This window comes from Microcebus murinus, chromosome 28, assembly GCF_040939455.1.
Source record: "Microcebus murinus isolate Inina chromosome 28, M.murinus_Inina_mat1.0, whole genome shotgun sequence".
Classification (NCBI taxonomy): Eukaryota; Metazoa; Chordata; class Mammalia; order Primates; family Cheirogaleidae; genus Microcebus; species Microcebus murinus.
Genome location: NC_134131.1, coordinates 17,336,991 through 17,361,770, shown reverse-complemented (window position 1 = coordinate 17,361,770; position 24,780 = coordinate 17,336,991). Strand labels below are relative to the sequence as shown.

General features: G+C 64.0%; 7 pseudogenes; all 7 read left to right on the top strand.

Moving 5' to 3' along the window:
- The first annotated feature begins 1,033 nt into the window (after positions 1-1,033).
- On the top strand, positions 1,034-1,152 carry LOC142865436 (uncharacterized; annotated as a pseudogene).
- A 3,465-nt stretch (positions 1,153-4,617) lies between these two features.
- On the top strand, positions 4,618-4,736 carry LOC142865397 (uncharacterized; annotated as a pseudogene).
- Positions 4,737-8,202: 3,466 nt separating this feature from the next.
- LOC142865396 (uncharacterized) lies at positions 8,203-8,321 on the top strand (annotated as a pseudogene).
- Positions 8,322-11,796: 3,475 nt separating this feature from the next.
- Positions 11,797-11,915, top strand: LOC142865435 (uncharacterized; annotated as a pseudogene).
- A 3,472-nt stretch (positions 11,916-15,387) lies between these two features.
- Positions 15,388-15,506, top strand: LOC142865434 (uncharacterized; annotated as a pseudogene).
- A 3,463-nt stretch (positions 15,507-18,969) lies between these two features.
- On the top strand, positions 18,970-19,088 carry LOC142865433 (uncharacterized; annotated as a pseudogene).
- A 3,463-nt stretch (positions 19,089-22,551) lies between these two features.
- Positions 22,552-22,670, top strand: LOC142865432 (uncharacterized; annotated as a pseudogene).
- Positions 22,671-24,780: the final 2,110 nt, after the last annotated feature.

The following is a 24,780-nucleotide window of genomic DNA, read 5'->3' as shown; positions in this document are numbered from 1 at the left end:
CACCCACCCACCCATGGGTGAACCTGGTCAGGGTACTTTCTCTCGGGGGCAGACTCTTTTCCGGGCGGGCTACCGGTGTCTCTGTTTGCTCGTTTCTTTCTTCCATTTCGGGAAAGGCTTCCTTGCTGGGTGTGGAAATCTCCTATGCCTTCCCTCGCCTATTCTGTCAGCTTTAAAATTCTCTTTCAGTTGCCACCCTCACAGATGGATTAGGAAACTCTTTCCGGTGCACTCATTAGTGAAATGACCTCAAGGAAGCTGGAATCCAATATCTAATGGCCGATTTTTAGCGAGTCCACACGCCAGGGTGGTTGGGGTCCAATGCAGCCCCGGCCAGGCCCAGGCCCCTTGGACTGGGCCACAGGAGGACACAGAGGAGGGTCCCGGCCCCCACGAAGCGGTGCCGGCAGTTCTCCACGGGCTTGGGCGTTTTCCAGAGGTAGGAGATGGAGGGGACTGATTTCTTCAGCGCCCCACAAACCACGCCACCCCACCCCACCCATGGGACACATCCCCAGAGAGAGACGCCCCATACACTGGCTGTGCCCCAGCCCTGGCCCGGGGGAATAGGCGGCAGCCCACCCACAGGGCGAGGGGGGGCGCAGCTGAAAGGGGTTGTGGGGGAGGGCGGCCCCTGGCTGGGGTCAAAGGGCGAGCGCCCCGCGCGAGCGCGCGTGCGCAGTCAGCGTCAGCGGCGGCGACGCGCCGGGGGTGGGCAGCGGGTAGGTGAAGGAGGCCGGGCGAGGAGACGAGGGGGGCTGGGAGGGCTCCACCTTGGCGAGTCCAGCCGTGGAGGCGCATCTTGTGTGAGTGAGTGTGAGTGTGTGTGTGTGTGTGTATAGAGAGACAGCCCCCCGCCCCGCCCCGCCCATCACCCCCGTCCCTGGGAGCCCGCGGGACCCGGCCGGCGAACTCAACAGGCCCGGCCCGGCGCGGGGCCTGGGGCGGGAGGCGGCGGCGGCGGCGGCGGCGGCGGGGGGAAAGCGCAGAGAGGCTCGGCTTCTTGAGTGGGGCAGGGGCGGCCTCCGCCGCCGTCTAGGGCCACACCACCCTGAACGCCCCCGATCTCGTCTGGTCTCGGAAGCTAAGCAGGGTGGGGCCCGGTTAGGACTTGGATGGGAGACCGCCTGGGAATACCGGGTGCCTCAGGCTGCTTCTTTTTTTTTTTTTTTTTTTTGCCTCTTGTTCTGTCCCCTTTCTGGGAGCGCGGCGGCGGCCCGGTGTGGGGGTGACCCCAACCCTCAGCGCCCGCCGCGGTGCCTGGCGCCCCAGCCCGCACCGTGGGGCCTCCTCTTGTCCCAAGCCGAGACACCGCCGCCACGCGGCAGCATGCGTGGCATCTGGACTGTCAGGTCTCAGACCAAAGGTCTGCTCTGTGGGAACCGACACGCTGGAGGAAACCTTGAGAGTCTGAGAGGGGAGGGAGTTCCAGAAGAAGGCCAGGATGTCATTTTGAGGGAGTATGTGACCAGAACTCGTCCCGTTGCTTTTGGGGGTTCTATGGGCTCCACGCAGGAATCTTTGGTGGTGGCACCTGATGTTGGGGGATCCGGAGTCACACCCAGACCTGCTCCACAGGCCTCCTTTTACTTTTCTCTTCGGATTCATTATTTTTAAAAAGTGTCTCTTACCTCTATTATTGCATTTTCTTTCCTCTCTCTTTTCAAGCAGATGATGGGAGTACAAGTATTCAGGTGACATGTATTGCCCGTGCCCCCCTCCCCCCTGTGTTCTCATTCATATACCTCTCATGTTGTTCCAGCGTATTGTGGGGGTACCAGTGTTAAGGTCGGGTACGTTGCCCTCTCCAAGCCTCCCCCCTGGGGTCAGAGCTTCAAGTGCGCCCATCCCCCAGTCGGTGCGCACCCACCCCATGCCTAATGGATGTGGATGCCCCTCCCCTCCCCCCACCCGCCCGACACCCACCCGATGAAGGTGATTCCTCTCCGTCCACTTAGGTGTCCATCCGTTCGTTCCAATTTGCTGGTGAGCGCGCTCACGTGGTGCTCGTGTGTCCATTCTTGGGATACTTGGCTTACTGGAACGGGTTCCAGCTCTGGCCAGGAGAACACGAGAGGTGCCCTCTCACCGCTGCTCCTCACAGCCGAATGGCACTCCGTGGTGTCCACGCGCCACATTTTATTCATGCACTCCTGGATGGATGGGCACTCGGGTCGCTTCCACGTCTTTGCGATTGTGAATTGTGCCCTAACTGTAACCCTAACCCTTACCCAGCCCGTCTCCTCTGCCCCTGCCTGACGCACTCCTCCCCGGCCAGGCCCGTCACTGTCCTGGGCCCCCGCCTGACCGGCTCCTCCCCGCCCGGCCTGTCACCGTCCTCTGCCCCTGCCTGACATGCTCCTTCCCGCCCGGCCTCTCACCGTCCTCGGCCCCTGCCTGACCGGCTCCTCCGTCGCCTGGGCCTTCCAAGGGCTTGGTGTGGACGCTGCTTCCAGGAAGCCCTCCAGAAACCCGGCAGCAGGGTGGCCGCAGCAGTCTCCAGCAGCCGTCCCTAAGTCGAGTGCGGGGGACGTGCCCCCGCTGTGCCGCGGGGGCCCAGCCTGGTGTCTTCCCTGAGGCCCTGCGGCTGCAGGCTGCTGCCGCTCCCCGCAAGGGGAGAGCCAAGGGGAGAGCCGCGGAGGTGGGGACCGCCTCCTGATGGGGACGTACGTACACGCAGCTCTCCAAGGCGGATCCCGGGGCTCTCTGTCCTGCCCGAAGGCCCAGCGGGCCTGCGGGTCCTTAGAGTGGCAAAAACATCCGAAAGCTGAGACTGAGGGTCCGGTGGGTGTCTGCACTTTTGTGCTGGGCACCCCAGGGAGGCCCGGGGGCTGGCTGGACAACGTGGTCTGCTGGGCGGGGGGCTTGGAGGAGCAACTGATGCCCTTTGCACCTTGGGTAGCAAGAGTCTGAGGTGTCTCTGAGCCCTGTGCCATGTCCGGGGGGGGGGAGGTGCGGGGGGGGGAGGAGGAGGAGGAGGAGGTGGGAAGGGCCGGGGCCTGCAGTCCTGTTCCCGGGGTGGCACGGCAAGTGGCTTCTTCCACAGGCTGCTTGGCCTGGGCTCCCTGCACCTGGGCCTTTGGGGGACTGGCCCTGTGCTTGCCAACACTTCCTGCAGGGACCCAGAGCTGGGAGGTGGCATCTCTCAGCCCTGGGTCGGGCAGAGCCCCAGCGGGCCATGCCCACAACCTCTCTCAGCACCGGTCCCCCAGAAGGCTCCTTTGGGACCAGGATTCTCTTGCGGTGACTCTCTAAGGTCTGGCCCCTGGATGGAGGGGCACCAGGAGTAGAGGAGCAGGAAGGGGAAGGGGGTGGCCATGCGAGGGGACACTTTGAGGCCAAGTCCCAGCTTCAGCCTGATCCTCCTGGGAACCCCGCTCTGAGACTGGAGCCGGGCTTCGCATTCCCACAGCAGCCAGTCGTGGGCTGAGGACACCTGGGGCGTTGGGAACTCCCTGGCTTCTCCTTGGTTTAACATCTAGAGCTGCTTGCGAATCGGGCCGCCACACACACCCGAGCGCAGGTGTCTTCCGCACAGACTGCGGTCCTCGCTCTTCTGAACCTCGCTAGCTCGCCACCCACCCACCCATGGGTGAACCTGGTCAGGGTACTTTCTCTCGGGGGCAGACTCTTTTCCGGGCGGGCTACCGGTGTCTCTGTTTGCTCGTTTCTTTCTTCCATTTCGGGAAAGGCTTCCTTGCTGGGTGTGGAAATCTCCTATGCCTTCCCTCGCCTATTCTGTCAGCTTTAAAATTCTCTTTCAGTTGCCACCCTCACAGATGGATTAGGAAACTCTTTCCGGTGCACTCATTAGTGAAATGACCTCAAGGAAGCTGGAATCCAATATCTAATGGCCGATTTTTAGCGAGTCCACACGCCAGGGTGGTTGGGGTCCAATGCAGCCCCGGCCAGGCCCAGGCCCCTTGGACTGGGCCACAGGAGGACACAGAGGAGGGTCCCGGCCCCCACGAAGCGGTGCCGGCAGTTCTCCACGGGCTTGGGCGTTTTCCAGAGGTAGGAGATGGAGGGGACTGATTTCTTCAGCGCCCCACAAACCACGCCACCCCACCCCACCCATGGGACACATCCCCAGAGAGAGACGCCCCATACACTGGCTGTGCCCCAGCCCTGGCCCGGGGGAATAGGCGGCAGCCCACCCACAGGGCGAGGGGGGGCGCAGCTGAAAGGGGTTGTGGGGGAGGGCGGCCCCTGGCTGGGGTCAAAGGGCGAGCGCCCCGCGCGAGCGCGCGTGCGCAGTCAGCGTCAGCGGCGGCGACGCGCCGGGGGTGGGCAGCGGGTAGGTGAAGGAGGCCGGGCGAGGAGACGAGGGGGGCTGGGAGGGCTCCACCTTGGCGAGTCCAGCCGTGGAGGCGCATCTTGTGTGAGTGAGTGTGAGTGTGTGTGTGTGTGTGTATAGAGAGACAGCCCCCCGCCCCGCCCCGCCCATCACCCCCGTCCCTGGGAGCCCGCGGGACCCGGCCGGCGAACTCAACAGGCCCGGCCCGGCGCGGGGCCTGGGGCGGGAGGCGGCGGCGGCGGCGGCGGCGGCGGCGGCGGCGGGGGGAAAGCGCAGAGAGGCTCGGCTTCTTGAGTGGGGCAGGGGCGGCCTCCGCCGCCGTCTAGGGCCACACCACCCTGAACGCCCCCGATCTCGTCTGGTCTCGGAAGCTAAGCAGGGTGGGGCCTGGTTAGGACTTGGATGGGAGACCGCCTGGGAATACCGGGTGCCTCAGGCTGCTTCTTTTTTTTTTTTTTTTTTTTTGCCTCTTGTTCTGTCCCCTTTCTGGGAGCGCGGCGGCGGCCCGGTGTGGGGGTGACCCCAACCCTCAGCGCCCGCCGCGGTGCCTGGCGCCCCAGCCCGCACCGTGGGGCCTCCTCTTGTCCCAAGCCGAGACACCGCCGCCACGCGGCAGCATGCGTGGCATCTGGACTGTCAGGTCTCAGACCAAAGGTCTGCTCTGTGGGAACCGACACGCTGGAGGAAACCTTGAGAGTCTGAGAGGGGAGGGAGTTCCAGAAGAAGGCCAGGATGTCATTTTGAGGGAGTATGTGACCAGAACTCGTCCCGTTGCTTTTGGGGGTTCTATGGGCTCCACGCAGGAATCTTTGGTGGTGGCACCTGATGTTGGGGGATCCGGAGTCACACCCAGACCTGCTCCACAGGCCTCCTTTTACTTTTCTCTTCGGATTCATTATTTTTAAAAAGTGTCTCTTACCTCTATTATTGCATTTTCTTTCCTCTCTCTTTTCAAGCAGATGATGGGAGTACAAGTATTCAGGTGACATGTATTGCCCGTGCCCCCCTCCCCCCTGTGTTCTCATTCATATACCTCTCATGTTGTTCCAGCGTATTGTGGGGGTACCAGTGTTAAGGTCGGGTACGTTGCCCTCTCCAAGCCTCCCCCCTGGGGTCAGAGCTTCAAGTGCGCCCATCCCCCAGTCGGTGCGCACCCACCCCATGCCTAATGGATGTGGATGCCCCTCCCCTCCCCCCACCCGCCCGACACCCACCCGATGAAGGTGATTCCTCTCCGTCCACTTAGGTGTCCATCCGTTCGTTCCAATTTGCTGGTGAGCGCGCTCACGTGGTGCTCGTGTGTCCATTCTTGGGATACTTGGCTTACTGGAACGGGTTCCAGCTCTGGCCAGGAGAACACGAGAGGTGCCCTCTCACCGCTGCTCCTCACAGCCGAATGGCACTCCGTGGTGTCCACGCGCCACATTTTATTCATGCACTCCTGGATGGATGGGCACTCGGGTCGCTTCCACGTCTTTGCGATTGTGAATTGTGCCCTAACTGTAACCCTAACCCTTACCCAGCCCGTCTCCTCTGCCCCTGCCTGACGCACTCCTCCCCGGCCAGGCCCGTCACTGTCCTGGGCCCCCGCCTGACCGGCTCCTCCCCGCCCGGCCTGTCACCGTCCTCTGCCCCTGCCTGACATGCTCCTTCCCGCCCGGCCTCTCACCGTCCTCGGCCCCTGCCTGACCGGCTCCTCCGTCGCCTGGGCCTTCCAAGGGCTTGGTGTGGACGCTGCTTCCAGGAAGCCCTCCAGAAACCCGGCAGCAGGGTGGCCGCAGCAGTCTCCAGCAGCCGTCCCTAAGTCGAGTGCGGGGGACGTGCCCCCGCTGTGCCGCGGGGGCCCAGCCTGGTGTCTTCCCTGAGGCCCTGCGGCTGCAGGCTGCTGCCGCTCCCCGCAAGGGGAGAGCCAAGGGGAGAGCCGCGGAGGTGGGGACCGCCTCCTGATGGGGACGTACGTACACGCAGCTCTCCAAGGCGGATCCCGGGGCTCTCTGTCCTGCCCGAAGGCCCAGCGGGCCTGCGGGTCCTTAGAGTGGCAAAAACATCCGAAAGCTGAGACTGAGGGTCCGGTGGGTGTCTGCACTTTTGTGCTGGGCACCCCAGGGAGGCCCGGGGGCTGGCTGGACAACGTGGTCTGCTGGGCGGGGGGCTTGGAGGAGCAACTGATGCCCTTTGCACCTTGGGTAGCAAGAGTCTGAGGTGTCTCTGAGCCCTGTGCCATGTCCGGGGGGGGAGGTGCGGGGGGGGGAGGAGGAGGAGGAGGAGGTGGGAAGGGCCGGGGCCTGCAGTCCTGTTCCCGGGGTGGCACGGCAAGTGGCTTCTTCCACAGGCTGCTTGGCCTGGGCTCCCTGCACCTGGGCCTTTGGGGGACTGGCCCTGTGCTTGCCAACACTTCCTGCAGGGACCCAGAGCTGGGAGGTGGCATCTCTCAGCCCTGGGTCGGGCAGAGCCCCAGCGGGCCATGCCCACAACCTCTCTCAGCACCGGTCCCCCAGAAGGCTCCTTGGGGACCAGGATTCTCTTGCGGTGACTCTCTAAGGTCTGGCCCCTGGATGGAGGGGCACCAGGAGTAGAGGAGCAGGAAGGGGAAGGGGGTGGCCATGCGAGGGGACACTTTGAGGCCAAGTCCCAGCTTCAGCCTGATCCTCCTGGGAACCCCGCTCTGAGACAAGGAGCCGGGCTTCGCATTCCCACAGCAGCCAGTCGTGGGCTGAGGACACCTGGGGCGTTGGGAACTCCCTGGCTTCTCCTTGGTTTAACATCTAGAGCTGCTTGCGAATCGGGCCGCCACACACACCCGAGCGCAGGTGTCTTCCGCACAGACTGCGGTCCTCGCTCTTCTGAACCTCGCTAGCTCGCCACCCACCCACCCATGGGTGAACCTGGTCAGGGTACTTTCTCTCGGGGGCAGACTCTTTTCCGGGCGGGCTACCGGTGTCTCTGTTTGCTCGTTTCTTTCTTCCATTTCGGGAAAGGCTTCCTTGCTGGGTGTGGAAATCTCCTATGCCTTCCCTCGCCTATTCTGTCAGCTTTAAAATTCTCTTTCAGTTGCCACCCTCACAGATGGATTAGGAAACTCTTTCCGGTGCACTCATTAGTGAAATGACCTCAAGGAAGCTGGAATCCAATATCTAATGGCCGATTTTTAGCGAGTCCACACGCCAGGGTGGTTGGGGTCCAATGCAGCCCCGGCCAGGCCCAGGCCCCTTGGACTGGGCCACAGGAGGACACAGAGGAGGGTCCCGGCCCCCACGAAGCGGTGCCGGCAGTTCTCCACGGGCTTGGGCGTTTTCCAGAGGTAGGAGATGGAGGGGACTGATTTCTTCAGCGCCCCACAAACCACGCCACCCCACCCCACCCATGGGACACATCCCCAGAGAGAGACGCCCCATACACTGGCTGTGCCCCAGCCCTGGCCCGGGGGAATAGGCGGCAGCCCACCCACAGGGCGAGGGGGGGCGCAGCTGAAAGGGGTTGTGGGGGAGGGCGGCCCCTGGCTGGGGTCAAAGGGCGAGCGCCCCGCGCGAGCGCGCGTGCGCAGTCAGCGTCAGCGGCGGCGACGCGCCGGGGGGTGGGCAGCGGGTAGGTGAAGGAGGCCGGGCGAGGAGACGAGGGGGGCTGGGAGGGCTCCACCTTGGCGAGTCCAGCCGTGGAGGCGCATCTTGTGTGAGTGAGTGTGAGTGTGTGTGTGTGTGTGTATAGAGAGACAGCCCCCCGCCCCGCCCCGCCCATCACCCCCGTCCCTGGGAGCCCGCGGGACCCGGCCGGCGAACTCAACAGGCCCGGCCCGGCGCGGGGCCTGGGGCGGGAGGCGGCGGCGGCGGCGGCGGCGGCGGCGGCGGCGGGGGGAAAGCGCAGAGAGGCTCGGCTTCTTGAGTGGGGCAGGGGCGGCCTCCGCCGCCGTCTAGGGCCACACCACCCTGAACGCCCCCGATCTCGTCTGGTCTCGGAAGCTAAGCAGGGTGGGGCCTGGTTAGGACTTGGATGGGAGACCGCCTGGGAATACCGGGTGCCTCAGGCTGCTTCTTTTTTTTTTTTTTTTTTTTTGCCTCTTGTTCTGTCCCCTTTCTGGGAGCGCGGCGGCGGCCCGGTGTGGGGGTGACCCCAACCCTCAGCGCCCGCCGCGGTGCCTGGCGCCCCAGCCCGCACCGTGGGGCCTCCTCTTGTCCCAAGCCGAGACACCGCCGCCACGCGGCAGCATGCGTGGCATCTGGACTGTCAGGTCTCAGACCAAAGGTCTGCTCTGTGGGAACCGACACGCTGGAGGAAACCTTGAGAGTCTGAGAGGGGAGGGAGTTCCAGAAGAAGGCCAGGATGTCATTTTGAGGGAGTATGTGACCAGAACTCGTCCCGTTGCTTTTGGGGGTTCTATGGGCTCCACGCAGGAATCTTTGGTGGTGGCACCTGATGTTGGGGGATCCGGAGTCACACCCAGACCTGCTCCACAGGCCTCCTTTTACTTTTCTCTTCGGATTCATTATTTTTAAAAAGTGTCTCTTACCTCTATTATTGCATTTTCTTTCCTCTCTCTTTTCAAGCAGATGATGGGAGTACAAGTATTCAGGTGACATGTATTGCCCGTGCCCCCCTCCCCCCTGTGTTCTCATTCATATACCTCTCATGTTGTTCCAGCGTATTGTGGGGGTACCAGTGTTAAGGTCGGGTACGTTGCCCTCTCCAAGCCTCCCCCCTGGGGTCAGAGCTTCAAGTGCGCCCATCCCCCAGTCGGTGCGCACCCACCCCATGCCTAATGGATGTGGATGCCCCTCCCCTCCCCCCACCCGCCCGACACCCACCCGATGAAGGTGATTCCTCTCCGTCCACTTAGGTGTCCATCCGTTCGTTCCAATTTGCTGGTGAGCGCGCTCACGTGGTGCTCGTGTGTCCATTCTTGGGATACTTGGCTTACTGGAACGGGTTCCAGCTCTGGCCAGGAGAACACGAGAGGTGCCCTCTCACCGCTGCTCCTCACAGCCGAATGGCACTCCGTGGTGTCCACGCGCCACATTTTATTCATGCACTCCTGGATGGATGGGCACTCGGGTCGCTTCCACGTCTTTGCGATTGTGAATTGTGCCCTAACTGTAACCCTAACCCTTACCCAGCCCGTCTCCTCTGCCCCTGCCTGACGCACTCCTCCCCGGCCAGGCCCGTCACTGTCCTGGGCCCCCGCCTGACCGGCTCCTCCCCGCCCGGCCTGTCACCGTCCTCTGCCCCTGCCTGACATGCTCCTTCCCGCCCGGCCTCTCACCGTCCTCGGCCCCTGCCTGACCGGCTCCTCCGTCGCCTGGGCCTTCCAAGGGCTTGGTGTGGACGCTGCTTCCAGGAAGCCCTCCAGAAACCCGGCAGCAGGGTGGCCGCAGCAGTCTCCAGCAGCCGTCCCTAAGTCGAGTGCGGGGGACGTGCCCCCGCTGTGCCGCGGGGGCCCAGCCTGGTGTCTTCCCTGAGGCCCTGCGGCTGCAGGCTGCTGCCGCTCCCCGCAAGGGGAGAGCCAAGGGGAGAGCCGCGGAGGTGGGGACCGCCTCCTGATGGGGACGTACGTACACGCAGCTCTCCAAGGCGGATCCCGGGGCTCTCTGTCCTGCCCGAAGGCCCAGCGGGCCTGCGGGTCCTTAGAGTGGCAAAAACATCCGAAAGCTGAGACTGAGGGTCCGGTGGGTGTCTGCACTTTTGTGCTGGGCACCCCAGGGAGGCCCGGGGGCTGGCTGGACAACGTGGTCTGCTGGGCGGGGGGCTTGGAGGAGCAACTGATGCCCTTTGCACCTTGGGTAGCAAGAGTCTGAGGTGTCTCTGAGCCCTGTGCCATGTCCGGGGGGGGGAGGTGCGGGGGGGGGAGGAGGAGGAGGAGGAGGTGGGAAGGGCCGGGGCCTGCAGTCCTGTTCCCGGGGTGGCACGGCAAGTGGCTTCTTCCACAGGCTGCTTGGCCTGGGCTCCCTGCACCTGGGCCTTTGGGGGACTGGCCCTGTGCTTGCCAACACTTCCTGCAGGGACCCAGAGCTGGGAGGTGGCATCTCTCAGCCCTGGGTCGGGCAGAGCCCCAGCGGGCCATGCCCACAACCTCTCTCAGCACCGGTCCCCCAGAAGGCTCCTTGGGGACCAGGATTCTCTTGCGGTGACTCTCTAAGGTCTGGCCCCTGGATGGAGGGGCACCAGGAGTAGAGGAGCAGGAAGGGGAAGGGGGTGGCCATGCGAGGGGACACTTTGAGGCCAAGTCCCAGCTTCAGCCTGATCCTCCTGGGAACCCCGCTCTGAGACAAGGAGCCGGGCTTCGCATTCCCACAGCAGCCAGTCGTGGGCTGAGGACACCTGGGGCGTTGGGAACTCCCTGGCTTCTCCTTGGTTTAACATCTAGAGCTGCTTGCGAATCGGGCCGCCACACACACCCGAGCGCAGGTGTCTTCCGCACAGACTGCGGTCCTCGCTCTTCTGAACCTCGCTAGCTCGCCACCCACCCACCCATGGGTGAACCTGGTCAGGGTACTTTCTCTCGGGGGCAGACTCTTTTCCGGGCGGGCTACCGGTGTCTCTGTTTGCTCGTTTCTTTCTTCCATTTCGGGAAAGGCTTCCTTGCTGGGTGTGGAAATCTCCTATGCCTTCCCTCGCCTATTCTGTCAGCTTTAAAATTCTCTTTCAGTTGCCACCCTCACAGATGGATTAGGAAACTCTTTCCGGTGCACTCATTAGTGAAATGACCTCAAGGAAGCTGGAATCCAATATCTAATGGCCGATTTTTAGCGAGTCCACACGCCAGGGTGGTTGGGGTCCAATGCAGGCCCGGCCAGGCCCAGGCCCCTTGGACTGGGCCACAGGAGGACACAGAGGAGGGTCCCGGCCCCCACGAAGCGGTGCCGGCAGTTCTCCACGGGCTTGGGCGTTTTCCAGAGGTAGGAGATGGAGGGGACTGATTTCTTCAGCGCCCCACAAACCACGCCACCCCACCCCACCCATGGGACACATCCCCAGAGAGAGACGCCCCATACACTGGCTGTGCCCCAGCCCTGGCCCGGGGGAATAGGCGGCAGCCCACCCACAGGGCGAGGGGGGGCGCAGCTGAAAGGGGTTGTGGGGGAGGGCGGCCCCTGGCTGGGGTCAAAGGGCGAGCGCCCCGCGCGAGCGCGCGTGCGCAGTCAGCGTCAGCGGCGGCGACGCGCCGGGGGTGGGCAGCGGGTAGGTGAAGGAGGCCGGGCGAGGAGACGAGGGGGGCTGGGAGGGCTCCACCTTGGCGAGTCCAGCCGTGGAGGCGCATCTTGTGTGAGTGAGTGTGAGTGTGTGTGTGTGTGTGTATAGAGAGACAGCCCCCCGCCCCGCCCCGCCCATCACCCCCGTCCCTGGGAGCCCGCGGGACCCGGCCGGCGAACTCAACAGGCCCGGCCCGGCGCGGGGCCTGGGGCGGGAGGCGGCGGCGGCGGCGGCGGCGGCGGCGGCGGCGGCGGCGGCGGGGGGAAAGCGCAGAGAGGCTCGGCTTCTTGAGTGGGGCAGGGGCGGCCTCCGCCGCCGTCTAGGGCCACACCACCCTGAACGCCCCCGATCTCGTCTGGTCTCGGAAGCTAAGCAGGGTGGGGCCCGGTTAGGACTTGGATGGGAGACCGCCTGGGAATACCGGGTGCCTCAGGCTGCTTCTTTTTTTTTTTTTTTTTTTTGCCTCTTGTTCTGTCCCCTTTCTGGGAGCGCGGCGGCGGCCCGGTGTGGGGGTGACCCCAACCCTCAGCGCCCGCCGCGGTGCCTGGCGCCCCAGCCCGCACCGTGGGGCCTCCTCTTGTCCCAAGCCGAGACACCGCCGCCACGCGGCAGCATGCGTGGCATCTGGACTGTCAGGTCTCAGACCAAAGGTCTGCTCTGTGGGAACCGACACGCTGGAGGAAACCTTGAGAGTCTGAGAGGGGAGGGAGTTCCAGAAGAAGGCCAGGATGTCATTTTGAGGGAGTATGTGACCAGAACTCGTCCCGTTGCTTTTGGGGGTTCTATGGGCTCCACGCAGGAATCTTTGGTGGTGGCACCTGATGTTGGGGGATCCGGAGTCACACCCAGACCTGCTCCACAGGCCTCCTTTTACTTTTCTCTTCGGATTCATTATTTTTAAAAAGTGTCTCTTACCTCTATTATTGCATTTTCTTTCCTCTCTCTTTTCAAGCAGATGATGGGAGTACAAGTATTCAGGTGACATGTATTGCCCGTGCCCCCCTCCCCCCTGTGTTCTCATTCATATACCTCTCATGTTGTTCCAGCGTATTGTGGGGGTACCAGTGTTAAGGTCGGGTACGTTGCCCTCTCCAAGCCTCCCCCCTGGGGTCAGAGCTTCAAGTGCGCCCATCCCCCAGTCGGTGCGCACCCACCCCATGCCTAATGGATGTGGATGCCCCTCCCCTCCCCCCACCCGCCCGACACCCACCCGATGAAGGTGATTCCTCTCCGTCCACTTAGGTGTCCATCCGTTCGTTCCAATTTGCTGGTGAGCGCGCTCACGTGGTGCTCGTGTGTCCATTCTTGGGATACTTGGCTTACTGGAACGGGTTCCAGCTCTGGCCAGGAGAACACGAGAGGTGCCCTCTCACCGCTGCTCCTCACAGCCGAATGGCACTCCGTGGTGTCCACGCGCCACATTTTATTCATGCACTCCTGGATGGATGGGCACTCGGGTCGCTTCCACGTCTTTGCGATTGTGAATTGTGCCCTAACTGTAACCCTAACCCTTACCCAGCCCGTCTCCTCTGCCCCTGCCTGACGCACTCCTCCCCGGCCAGGCCCGTCACTGTCCTGGGCCCCCGCCTGACCGGCTCCTCCCCGCCCGGCCTGTCACCGTCCTCTGCCCCTGCCTGACATGCTCCTTCCCGCCCGGCCTCTCACCGTCCTCGGCCCCTGCCTGACCGGCTCCTCCGTCGCCTGGGCCTTCCAAGGGCTTGGTGTGGACGCTGCTTCCAGGAAGCCCTCCAGAAACCCGGCAGCAGGGTGGCCGCAGCAGTCTCCAGCAGCCGTCCCTAAGTCGAGTGCGGGGGACGTGCCCCCGCTGTGCCGCGGGGGCCCAGCCTGGTGTCTTCCCTGAGGCCCTGCGGCTGCAGGCTGCTGCCGCTCCCCGCAAGGGGAGAGCCAAGGGGAGAGCCGCGGAGGTGGGGACCGCCTCCTGATGGGGACGTACGTACACGCAGCTCTCCAAGGCGGATCCCGGGGCTCTCTGTCCTGCCCGAAGGCCCAGCGGGCCTGCGGGTCCTTAGAGTGGCAAAAACATCCGAAAGCTGAGACTGAGGGTCCGGTGGGTGTCTGCACTTTTGTGCTGGGCACCCCAGGGAGGCCCGGGGGCTGGCTGGACAACGTGGTCTGCTGGGCGGGGGGCTTGGAGGAGCAACTGATGCCCTTTGCACCTTGGGTAGCAAGAGTCTGAGGTGTCTCTGAGCCCTGTGCCATGTCCGGGGGGGGGAGGTGCGGGGGGGGAGGAGGAGGAGGAGGAGGTGGGAAGGGCCGGGGCCTGCAGTCCTGTTCCCGGGGTGGCACGGCAAGTGGCTTCTTCCACAGGCTGCTTGGCCTGGGCTCCCTGCACCTGGGCCTTTGGGGGACTGGCCCTGTGCTTGCCAACACTTCCTGCAGGGACCCAGAGCTGGGAGGTGGCATCTCTCAGCCCTGGGTCGGGCAGAGCCCCAGCGGGCCATGCCCACAACCTCTCTCAGCACCGGTCCCCCAGAAGGCTCCTTTGGGACCAGGATTCTCTTGCGGTGACTCTCTAAGGTCTGGCCCCTGGATGGAGGGGCACCAGGAGTAGAGGAGCAGGAAGGGGAAGGGGGTGGCCATGCGAGGGGACACTTTGAGGCCAAGTCCCAGCTTCAGCCTGATCCTCCTGGGAACCCCGCTCTGAGACTGGAGCCGGGCTTCGCATTCCCACAGCAGCCAGTCGTGGGCTGAGGACACCTGGGGCGTTGGGAACTCCCTGGCTTCTCCTTGGTTTAACATCTAGAGCTGCTTGCGAATCGGGCCGCCACACACACCCGAGCGCAGGTGTCTTCCGCACAGACTGCGGTCCTCGCTCTTCTGAACCTCGCTAGCTCGCCACCCACCCACCCATGGGTGAACCTGGTCAGGGTACTTTCTCTCGGGGGCAGACTCTTTTCCGGGCGGGCTACCGGTGTCTCTGTTTGCTCGTTTCTTTCTTCCATTTCGGGAAAGGCTTCCTTGCTGGGTGTGGAAATCTCCTATGCCTTCCCTCGCCTATTCTGTCAGCTTTAAAATTCTCTTTCAGTTGCCACCCTCACAGATGGATTAGGAAACTCTTTCCGGTGCACTCATTAGTGAAATGACCTCAAGGAAGCTGGAATCCAATATCTAATGGCCGATTTTTAGCGAGTCCACACGCCAGGGTGGTTGGGGTCCAATGCAGCCCCGGCCAGGCCCAGGCCCCTTGGACTGGGCCACAGGAGGACACAGAGGAGGGTCCCGGCCCCCACGAAGCGGTGCCGGCAGTTCTCCACGGGCTTGGGCGTTTTCCAGAGGTAGGAGATGGAGGGGACTGATTTCTTCAGCGCCCCACAAACCACGCCACCCCACCCCACCCATGGGACACATCCCCAGAGAGAGACGCCCCATACACTGGCTGTGCCCCAGCCCTGGCCCGGGGGAATAGGCGGCAGCCCACCCACAGGGCGAGGGGGGGCGCAGCTGAAAGGGGTTGTGGGGGAGGGCGGCCCCTGGCTGGGGTCAAAGGGCGAGCGCCCCGCGCGAGCGCGCGTGCGCAGTCAGCGTCAGCGGCGGCGACGCGCCGGGGGTGGGCAGCGGGTAGGTGAAGGAGGCCGGGCGAGGAGACGAGGGGGGCTGGGAGGGCTCCACCTTGGCGAGTCCAGCCGTGGAGGCGCATCTTGTGTGAGTGAGTGTGAGTGTGTGTGTGTGTGTGTATAGAGAGACAGCCCCCCGCCCCGCCCCGCCCATCACCCCCGTCCCTGGGAGCCCGCGGGACCCGGCCGGCGAACTCAACAGGCCCGGCCCGGCGCGGGGCCTGGGGCGGGAGGCGGCGGCGGCGGCGGCGGCGGCGGCGGCGGCGGCGGCGGCGGGGGGAAAGCGCAGAGAGGCTCGGCTTCTTGAGTGGGGCAGGGGCGGCCTCCGCCGCCGTCTAGGGCCACACCACCCTGAACGCCCCCGATCTCGTCTGGTCTCGGAAGCTAAGCAGGGTGGGGCCCGGTTAGGACTTGGATGGGAGACCGCCTGGGAATACCGGGTGCCTCAGGCTGCTTCTTTTTTTTTTTTTTTTTTTTGCCTCTTGTTCTGTCCCCTTTCTGGGAGCGCGGCGGCGGCCCGGTGTGGGGGTGACCCCAACCCTCAGCGCCCGCCGCGGTGCCTGGCGCCCCAGCCCGCACCGTGGGGCCTCCTCTTGTCCCAAGCCGAGACACCGCCGCCACGCGGCAGCATGCGTGGCATCTGGACTGTCAGGTCTCAGACCAAAGGTCTGCTCTGTGGGAACCGACACGCTGGAGGAAACCTTGAGAGTCTGAGAGGGGAGGGAGTTCCAGAAGAAGGCCAGGATGTCATTTTGAGGGAGTATGTGACCAGAACTCGTCCCGTTGCTTTTGGGGGTTCTATGGGCTCCACGCAGGAATCTTTGGTGGTGGCACCTGATGTTGGGGGATCCGGAGTCACACCCAGACCTGCTCCACAGGCCTCCTTTTACTTTTCTCTTCGGATTCATTATTTTTAAAAAGTGTCTCTTACCTCTATTATTGCATTTTCTTTCCTCTCTCTTTTCAAGCAGATGATGGGAGTACAAGTATTCAGGTGACATGTATTGCCCGTGCCCCCCTCCCCCCTGTGTTCTCATTCATATACCTCTCATGTTGTTCCAGCGTATTGTGGGGGTACCAGTGTTAAGGTCGGGTACGTTGCCCTCTCCAAGCCTCCCCCCTGGGGTCAGAGCTTCAAGTGCGCCCATCCCCCAGTCGGTGCGCACCCACCCCATTCCTAATGGATGTGGATGCCCATCCCCTCCCCCCACCCGCCCGACACCCACCCGATGAAGGTGATTCCTCTCCGTCCACTTAGGTGTCCATCCGTTCGTTCCAATTTGCTGGTGAGCGCGCTCACGTGGTGCTCGTGTGTCCATTCTTGGGATACTTGGCTTACTGGAACAGGTTCCAGCTCTGGCCAGGAGAACACGAGAGGTGCCCTCTCACCGCTGCTCCTCACAGCCGAATGGCACTCCGTGGTGTCCACGCGCCACATTTTATTCATGCACTCCTGGATGGATGGGCACTCGGGTCGCTTCCACGTCTTTGCGATTGTGAATTGTGCCCTAACTGTAACCCTAACCCTTACCCAGCCCGTCTCCTCTGCCCCTGCCTGACGCACTCCTCCCCGGCCAGGCCCGTCACTGTCCTGGGCCCCCGCCTGACCGGCTCCTCCCCGCCCGGCCTGTCACCGTCCTCTGCCCCTGCCTGACATGCTCCTTCCCGCCCGGCCTCTCACCGTCCTCGGCCCCTGCCTGACCGGCTCCTCCGTCGCCTGGGCCTTCCAAGGGCTTGGTGTGGACGCTGCTTCCAGGAAGCCCTCCAGAAACCCGGCAGCAGGGTGGCCGCAGCAGTCTCCAGCAGCCGTCCCTAAGTCGAGTGCGGGGGACGTGCCCCCGCTGTGCCGCGGGGGCCCAGCCTGGTGTCTTCCCTGAGGCCCTGCGGCTGCAGGCTGCTGCCGCTCCCCGCAAGGGGAGAGCCAAGGGGAGAGCCGCGGAGGTGGGGACCGCCTCCTGATGGGGACGTATGTACACGCAGCTCTCCAAGGCGGATCCCGGGGCTCTCTGTCCTGCCCGAAGGCCCAGCGGGCCTGCGGGTCCTTAGAGTGGCAAAAACATCCGAAAGCTGAGACTGAGGGTCCGGTGGGTGTCTGCACTTTTGTGCTGGGCACCCCAGGGAGGCCCGGGGGCTGGCTGGACAACGTGGTCTGCTGGGCGGGGGGCTTGGAGGAGCAACTGATGCCCTTTGCACCTTGGGTAGCAAGAGTCTGAGGTGTCTCTGAGCCCTGTGCCATGTCCGGGGGGGGGGAGGTGCGGGGGGGGGAGGAGGAGGAGGAGGAGGTGGGAAGGGCCGGGGCCTGCAGTCCTGTTCCCGGGGTGGCACGGCAAGTGGCTTCTTCCACAGGCTGCTTGGCCTGGGCTCCCTGCACCTGGGCCTTTGGGGGACTGGCCCTGTGCTTGCCAACACTTCCTGCAGGGACCCAGAGCTGGGAGGTGGCATCTCTCAGCCCTGGGTCGGGCAGAGCCCCAGCGGGCCATGCCCACAACCTCTCTCAGCACCGGTCCCCCAGAAGGCTCCTTGGGGACCAGGATTCTCTTGCGGTGACTCTCTAAGGTCTGGCCCCTGGATGGAGGGGCACCAGGAGTAGAGGAGCAGGAAGGGGAAGGGGGTGGCCATGCGAGGGGACACTTTGAGGCCAAGTCCCAGCTTCAGCCTTATCCTCCTGGGAACCCCGCTCTGAGACAAGGAGCCGGGCTTCGCATTCCCACAGCAGCCAGTCGTGGGCTGAGGACACCTGGGGCGTTGGGAACTCCCTGGCTTCTCCTTGGTTTAACATCTAGAGCTGCTTGCGAATCGGGCCGCCACACACACCCGAGCGCAGGTGTCTTCCGCACAGACTGCGGTCCTCGCTCTTCTGAACCTCGCTAGCTCGCCACCCACCCACCCATGGGTGAACCTGGTCAGGGTACTTTCTCTCGGGGGCAGACTCTTTTCCGGGCGGGCTACCGGTGTCTCTGTTTGCTCGTTTCTTTCTTCCATTTCGGGAAAGGCTTCCTTGCTGGGTGTGGAAATCTCCTATGCCTTCCCTCGCCTATTCTGTCAGCTTTAAAATTCTCTTTCAGTTGCCACCCTCACAGATGGATTAGGAAACTCTTTCCGGTGCACTCATTAGTGAAATGACCTCAAGGAAGCTGGAATCCAATATCTAATGGCCGATTTTTAGCGAGTCCACACGCCAGGGTGGTTGGGGTCCAATGCAGCCCCGGCCAGGCCCAGGCCCCTTGGACTGGGCCACAGGAGGACACAGAGGAGGGTCCCGGCCCCCACGAAGCGGTGCCGGCAGTTCTCCACGGGCTTGGGCGTTTTCCAGAGGTAGGAGATGGAGGGGACTGATTTCTTCAGCGCCCCACAAACCACGCCACCCCACCCCACCCATGGGACACATCCCCAGAGAGAGACGCCCCATACACTGGCTGTGCCCCAGCCCTGGCCCGGGGGAATAGGCGGCAGCCCACCCACAGGGCGAGGGGGGGCGCAGCTGAAAGGGGTTGTGGGGGAGGGCGGCCCCTGGCTGGGGTCAAAGGGCGAGCGCCCCGCGCGAGCGCGCGTGCGCAGTCAGCGTCAGCGGCGGCGACGCGCCGGGGGTGGGCAGCGGGTAGGTGAAGGAGGCCGGGCGAGGAGACGAGGGGGGCTGGGAGGGCTCCACCTTGGCGAGTCCAGCCGTGGAGGCGCATCTTGTGTGAGTGAGTGTGAGTGTGTGTGTGTGTGTGTATAGAGAGACAGCCCCCCGCCCCGCCCCGCCCATCACCCCCGTCCCTGGGAGCCCGCGGGACCCGGCCGGCGAACTCAACAGGCCCGGCCCGGCGCGGGGCCTGGGGCGGGAGGCGGCGGCGGCGGCGGCGGCGGCGGCGGCGGGGGGAAAGCGCAGAGAGGCTCGGCTTCTTGAGTGGGGCAGGGGCGGCCTCCGCCGCCGTCTAGGGCCACACCACCCTGAACGCCCCCGATCTCGTCTGGTCTCGGAAGCTAAGCAGGGTGGGGCCCGGTTAGGACTTGGATGGGAGACCGCCTGGGAATACCGGGTGCCTCAGGCTGCTTCTTTTTTTTTTTTTTTTTTTTTGCCTCTTGTTCTGTCCCCTTTCTGGGAGCGCGGCGGCGGCCCGGTGTGGGGGTGACCCCAACCCTCAGCGCCCGCCGCGGTGCCTGGCGCCCCAGCCCGCACCGTGGGGCCTCCTCTTGTCCCAAGCCGAGACACCGCCGCCACGCGGCAGCATGCGTGGCATCTGGACTGTCAGGTCTCAGACCAAAGGTCTGCTCTGTGGGAACCGACACGCTGGAGGAAACCTTGAGAGTCTGAGAGGGGAGGGAGTTCCAGAAGAAGGCCAGGATGTCATTTTGAGGGAGTATGTGACCAGAACTCGTCCCGTTGCTTTTGGGGGTTCTATGGGCTCCACGCAGGAATCTTTGGTGGTGGCACCTGATGTTGGGGGATCCGGAGTCACACCCAGACCTGCTCCACAGGCCTCCTTTTACTTTTCTCTTCGGATTCATTATTTTTAAAAAGTGTCTCTTACCTCTATTATTGCATTTTCTTTCCTCTCTCTTTTCAAGCAGATGATGGGAGTACAAGTATTCAGGTGACATGTATTGCCCGTGCCCCCCTCCCCCCTGTGTTCTCATTCATATACCTCTCATGTTGTTCCAGCGTATTGTGGGGGTACCAGTGTTAAGGTCGGGTACGTTGCCCTCTCCAAGCCTCCCCCCTGGGGTCAGAGCTTCAAGTGCGCCCATCCCCCAGTCGGTGCGCACCCACCCCATGCCTAATGGATGTGGATGCCCCTCCCCTCCCCCCACCCGCCCGACACCCACCCGATGAAGGTGATTCCTCTCCGTCCACTTAGGTGTCCATCCGTTCGTTCCAATTTGCTGGTGAGCGCGCTCACGTGGTGCTCGTGTGTCCATTCTTGGGATACTTGGCTTACTGGAACGGGTTCCAGCTCTGGCCAGGAGAACACGAGAGGTGCCCTCTCACCGCTGCTCCTCACAGCCGAATGGCACTCCGTGGTGTCCACGCGCCACATTTTATTCATGCACTCCTGGATGGATGGGCACTCGGGTCGCTTCCACGTCTTTGCGATTGTGAATTGTGCCCTAACTGTAACCCTAACCCTTACCCAGCCCGTCTCCTCTGCCCCTGCCTGACGCACTCCTCCCCGGCCAGGCCCGTCACTGTCCTGGGCCCCCGCCTGACCGGCTCCTCCCCGCCCGGCCTGTCACCGTCCTCTGCCCCTGCCTGACATGCTCCTTCCCGCCCGGCCTCTCACCGTCCTCGGCCCCTGCCTGACCGGCTCCTCCGTCGCCTGGGCCTTCCAAGGGCTTGGTGTGGACGCTGCTTCCAGGAAGCCCTCCAGAAACCCGGCAGCAGGGTGGCCGCAGCAGTCTCCAGCAGCCGTCCCTAAGTCGAGTGCGGGGGACGTGCCCCCGCTGTGCCGCGGGGGCCCAGCCTGGTGTCTTCCCTGAGGCCCTGCGGCTGCAGGCTGCTGCCGCTCCCCGCAAGGGGAGAGCCAAGGGGAGAGCCGCGGAGGTGGGGACCGCCTCCTGATGGGGACGTACGTACACGCAGCTCTCCAAGGCGGATCCCGGGGCTCTCTGTCCTGCCCGAAGGCCCAGCGGGCCTGCGGGTCCTTAGAGTGGCAAAAACATCCGAAAGCTGAGACTGAGGGTCCGGTGGGTGTCTGCACTTTTGTGCTGGGCACCCCAGGGAGGCCCGGGGGCTGGCTGGACAACGTGGTCTGCTGGGCGGGGGGCTTGGAGGAGCAACTGATGCCCTTTGCACCTTGGGTAGCAAGAGTCTGAGGTGTCTCTGAGCCCTGTGCCATGTCCGGGGGGGGGAGGTGCGGGGGGGGGAGGAGGAGGAGGAGGAGGTGGGAAGGGCCGGGGCCTGCAGTCCTGTTCCCGGGGTGGCACGGCAAGTGGCTTCTTCCACAGGCTGCTTGGCCTGGGCTCCCTGCACCTGGGCCTTTGGGGGACTGGCCCTGTGCTTGCCAACACTTCCTGCAGGGACCCAGAGCTGGGAGGTGGCATCTCTCAGCCCTGGGTCGGGCAGAGCCCCAGCGGGCCATGCCCACAACCTCTCTCAGCACCGGTCCCCCAGAAGGCTCCTTGGGGACCAGGATTCTCTTGCGGTGACTCTCTAAGGTCTGGCCCCTGGATGGAGGGGCACCAGGAGTAGAGGAGCAGGAAGGGGAAGGGGGTGGCCATGCGAGGGGACACTTTGAGGCCAAGTCCCAGCTTCAGCCTGATCCTCCTGGGAACCCCGCTCTGAGACAAGGAGCCGGGCTTCGCATTCCCACAGCAGCCAGTCGTGGGCTGAGGACACCTGGGGCGTTGGGAACTCCCTGGCTTCTCCTTGGTTTAACATCTAGAGCTGCTTGCGAATCGGGCCGCCACACACACCCGAGCGCAGGTGTCTTCCGCACAGACTGCGGTCCTCGCTCTTCTGAACCTCGCTAGCTCGCCACCCACCCACCCATGGGTGAACCTGGTCAGGGTACTTTCTCTCGGGGGCAGACTCTTTTCCGGGCGGGCTACCGGTGTCTCTGTTTGCTCGTTTCTTTCTTCCATTTCGGGAAAGGCTTCCTTGCTGGGTGTGGAAATCTCCTATGCCTTCCCTCGCCTATTCTGTCAGCTTTAAAATTCTCTTTCAGTTGCCACCCTCACAGATGGATTAGGAAACTCTTTCCGGTGCACTCATTAGTGAAATGACCTCAAGGAAGCTGGAATCCAATATCTAATGGCCGATTTTTAGCGAGTCCACACGCCAGGGTGGTTGGGGTCCAATGCAGCCCCGGCCAGGCCCAGGCCCCTTGGACTGGGCCACAGGAGGACACAGAGGAGGGTCCCGGCCCCCACGAAGCGGTGCCGGCAGTTCTCCACGGGCTTGGGCGTTTTCCAGAGGTAGGAGATGGAGGGGACTGATTTCTTCAGCGCCCCACAAACCACGCCACCCCACCCCACCCATGGGACACATCCCCAGAGAGAGACGCCCCATACACTGGCTGTGCCCCAGCCCTGGCCCGGGGGAATAGGCGGCAGCCCACCCACAGGGCGAGGGGGGGCGCAGCTGAAAGGGGTTGTGGGGGAGGGCGGCCCCTGGCTGGGGTCAAAGGGCGAGCGCCCCGCGCGAGCGCGCGTGCGCAGTCAGCGTCAGCGGCGGCGACGCGCCGGGGGTGGGCAGCGGGTAGGTGAAGGAGGCCGGGCGAGGAGACGAGGGGGGCTGGGAGGGCTCCACCTTGGCGAGTCCAGCCGTGGAGGCGCATCTTGTGTGAGTGAGTGTGAGTGTGTGTGTGTGTGTGTATAGAGAGACAGCCCCCCGCCCCGCCCCGCCCATCACCCCCGTCCCTGGGAGCCCGCGGGACCCGGCCGGCGAACTCAACAGGCCCGGCCCGGCGCGGGGCCTGGGGCGGGAGGCGGCGGCGGCGGCGGCGGCGGCGGCGGCGGGGGGAAAGCGCAGAGAGGCTCGGCTTCTTGAGTGGGGCAGGGGCGGCCTCCGCCGCCGTCTAGGGCCACACCACCCTGAACGCCCCCGATCTCGTCTGGTCTCGGAAGCTAAGCAGGGTGGGGCCCGGTTAGGACTTGGATGGGAGACCGCCTGGGAATACCGGGTGCCTCAGGCTGCTTCTTTTTTTTTTTTTTTTTTTTTTGCCTCTTGTTCTGTCCCCTTTCTGGGAGCGCGGCGGCGGCCCGGTGTGGGGGTGACCCCAACCCTCAGCGCCCGCCGCGGTGCCTGGCGCCCCAGCCCGCACCGTGGGGCCTCCTCTTGTCCCAAGCCGAGACACCGCCGCCACGCGGCAGCATGCGTGGCATCTGGACTGTCAGGTCTCAGACCAAAGGTCTGCTCTGTGGGAACCGACACGCTGGAGGAAACCTTGAGAGTCTGAGAGGGGAGGGAGTTCCAGAAGAAGGCCAGGATGTCATTTTGAGGGAGTATGTGACCAGAACTCGTCCCGTTGCTTTTGGGGGTTCTATGGGCTCCACGCAGGAATCTTTGGTGGTGGCACCTGATGTTGGGGGATCCGGAGTCACACCCAGACCTGCTCCACAGGCCTCCTTTTACTTTTCTCTTCGGATTCATTATTTTTAAAAAGTGTCTCTTACCTCTATTATTGCATTTTCTTTCCTCTCTCTTTTCAAGCAGATGATGGGAGTACAAGTATTCAGGTGACATGTATTGCCCGTGCCCCCCTCCCCCCTGTGTTCTCATTCATATACCTCTCATGTTGTTCCAGCGTATTGTGGGGGTACCAGTGTTAAGGTCGGGTACGTTGCCCTCTCCAAGCCTCCCCCCTGGGGTCAGAGCTTCAAGTGCGCCCATCCCCCAGTCGGTGCGCACCCACCCCATGCCTAATGGATGTGGATGCCCCTCCCCTCCCCCCACCCGCCCGACACCCACCCGATGAAGGTGATTCCTCTCCGTCCACTTAGGTGTCCATCCGTTCGTTCCAATTTGCTGGTGAGCGCGCTCACGTGGTGCTCGTGTGTCCATTCTTGGGATACTTGGCTTACTGGAACGGGTTCCAGCTCTGGCCAGGAGAACACGAGAGGTGCCCTCTCACCGCTGCTCCTCACAGCCGAATGGCACTCCGTGGTGTCCACGCGCCACATTTTATTCATGCACTCCTGGATGGATGGGCACTCGGGTCGCTTCCACGTCTTTGCGATTGTGAATTGTGCCCTAACTGTAACCCTAACCCTTACCCAGCCCGTCTCCTCTGCCCCTGCCTGACGCACTCCTCCCCGGCCAGGCCCGTCACTGTCCTGGGCCCCCGCCTGACCGGCTCCTCCCCGCCCGGCCTGTCACCGTCCTCTGCCCCTGCCTGACATGCTCCTTCCCGCCCGGCCTCTCACCGTCCTCGGCCCCTGCCTGACCGGCTCCTCCGTCGCCTGGGCCTTCCAAGGGCTTGGTGTGGACGCTGCTTCCAGGAAGCCCTCCAGAAACCCGGCAGCAGGGTGGCCGCAGCAGTCTCCAGCAGCCGTCCCTAAGTCGAGTGCGGGGGACGTGCCCCCGCTGTGCCGCGGGGGCCCAGCCTGGTGTCTTCCCTGAGGCCCTGCGGCTGCAGGCTGCTGCCGCTCCCCGCAAGGGGAGAGCCAAGGGGAGAGCCGCGGAGGTGGGGACCGCCTCCTGATGGGGACGTACGTACACGCAGCTCTCCAAGGCGGATCCCGGGGCTCTCTGTCCTGCCCGAAGGCCCAGCGGGCCTGCGGGTCCTTAGAGTGGCAAAAACATCCGAAAGCTGAGACTGAGGGTCCGGTGGGTGTCTGCACTTTTGTGCTGGGCACCCCAGGGAGGCCCGGGGGCTGGCTGGACAACGTGGTCTGCTGGGCGGGGGGCTTGGAGGAGCAACTGATGCCCTTTGCACCTTGGGTAGCAAGAGTCTGAGGTGTCTCTGAGCCCTGTGCCATGTCCGGGGGGGGGAGGTGCGGGGGGGGGAGGAGGAGGAGGAGGAGGTGGGAAGGGCCGGGGCCTGCAGTCCTGTTCCCGGGGTGGCACGGCAAGTGGCTTCTTCCACAGGCTGCTTGGCCTGGGCTCCCTGCACCTGGGCCTTTGGGGGACTGGCCCTGTGCTTGCCAACACTTCCTGCAGGGACCCAGAGCTGGGAGGTGGCATCTCTCAGCCCTGGGTCGGGCAGAGCCCCAGCGGGCCATGCCCACAACCTCTCTCAGCACCGGTCCCCCAGAAGGCTCCTTGGGGACCAGGATTCTCTTGCGGTGACTCTCTAAGGTCTG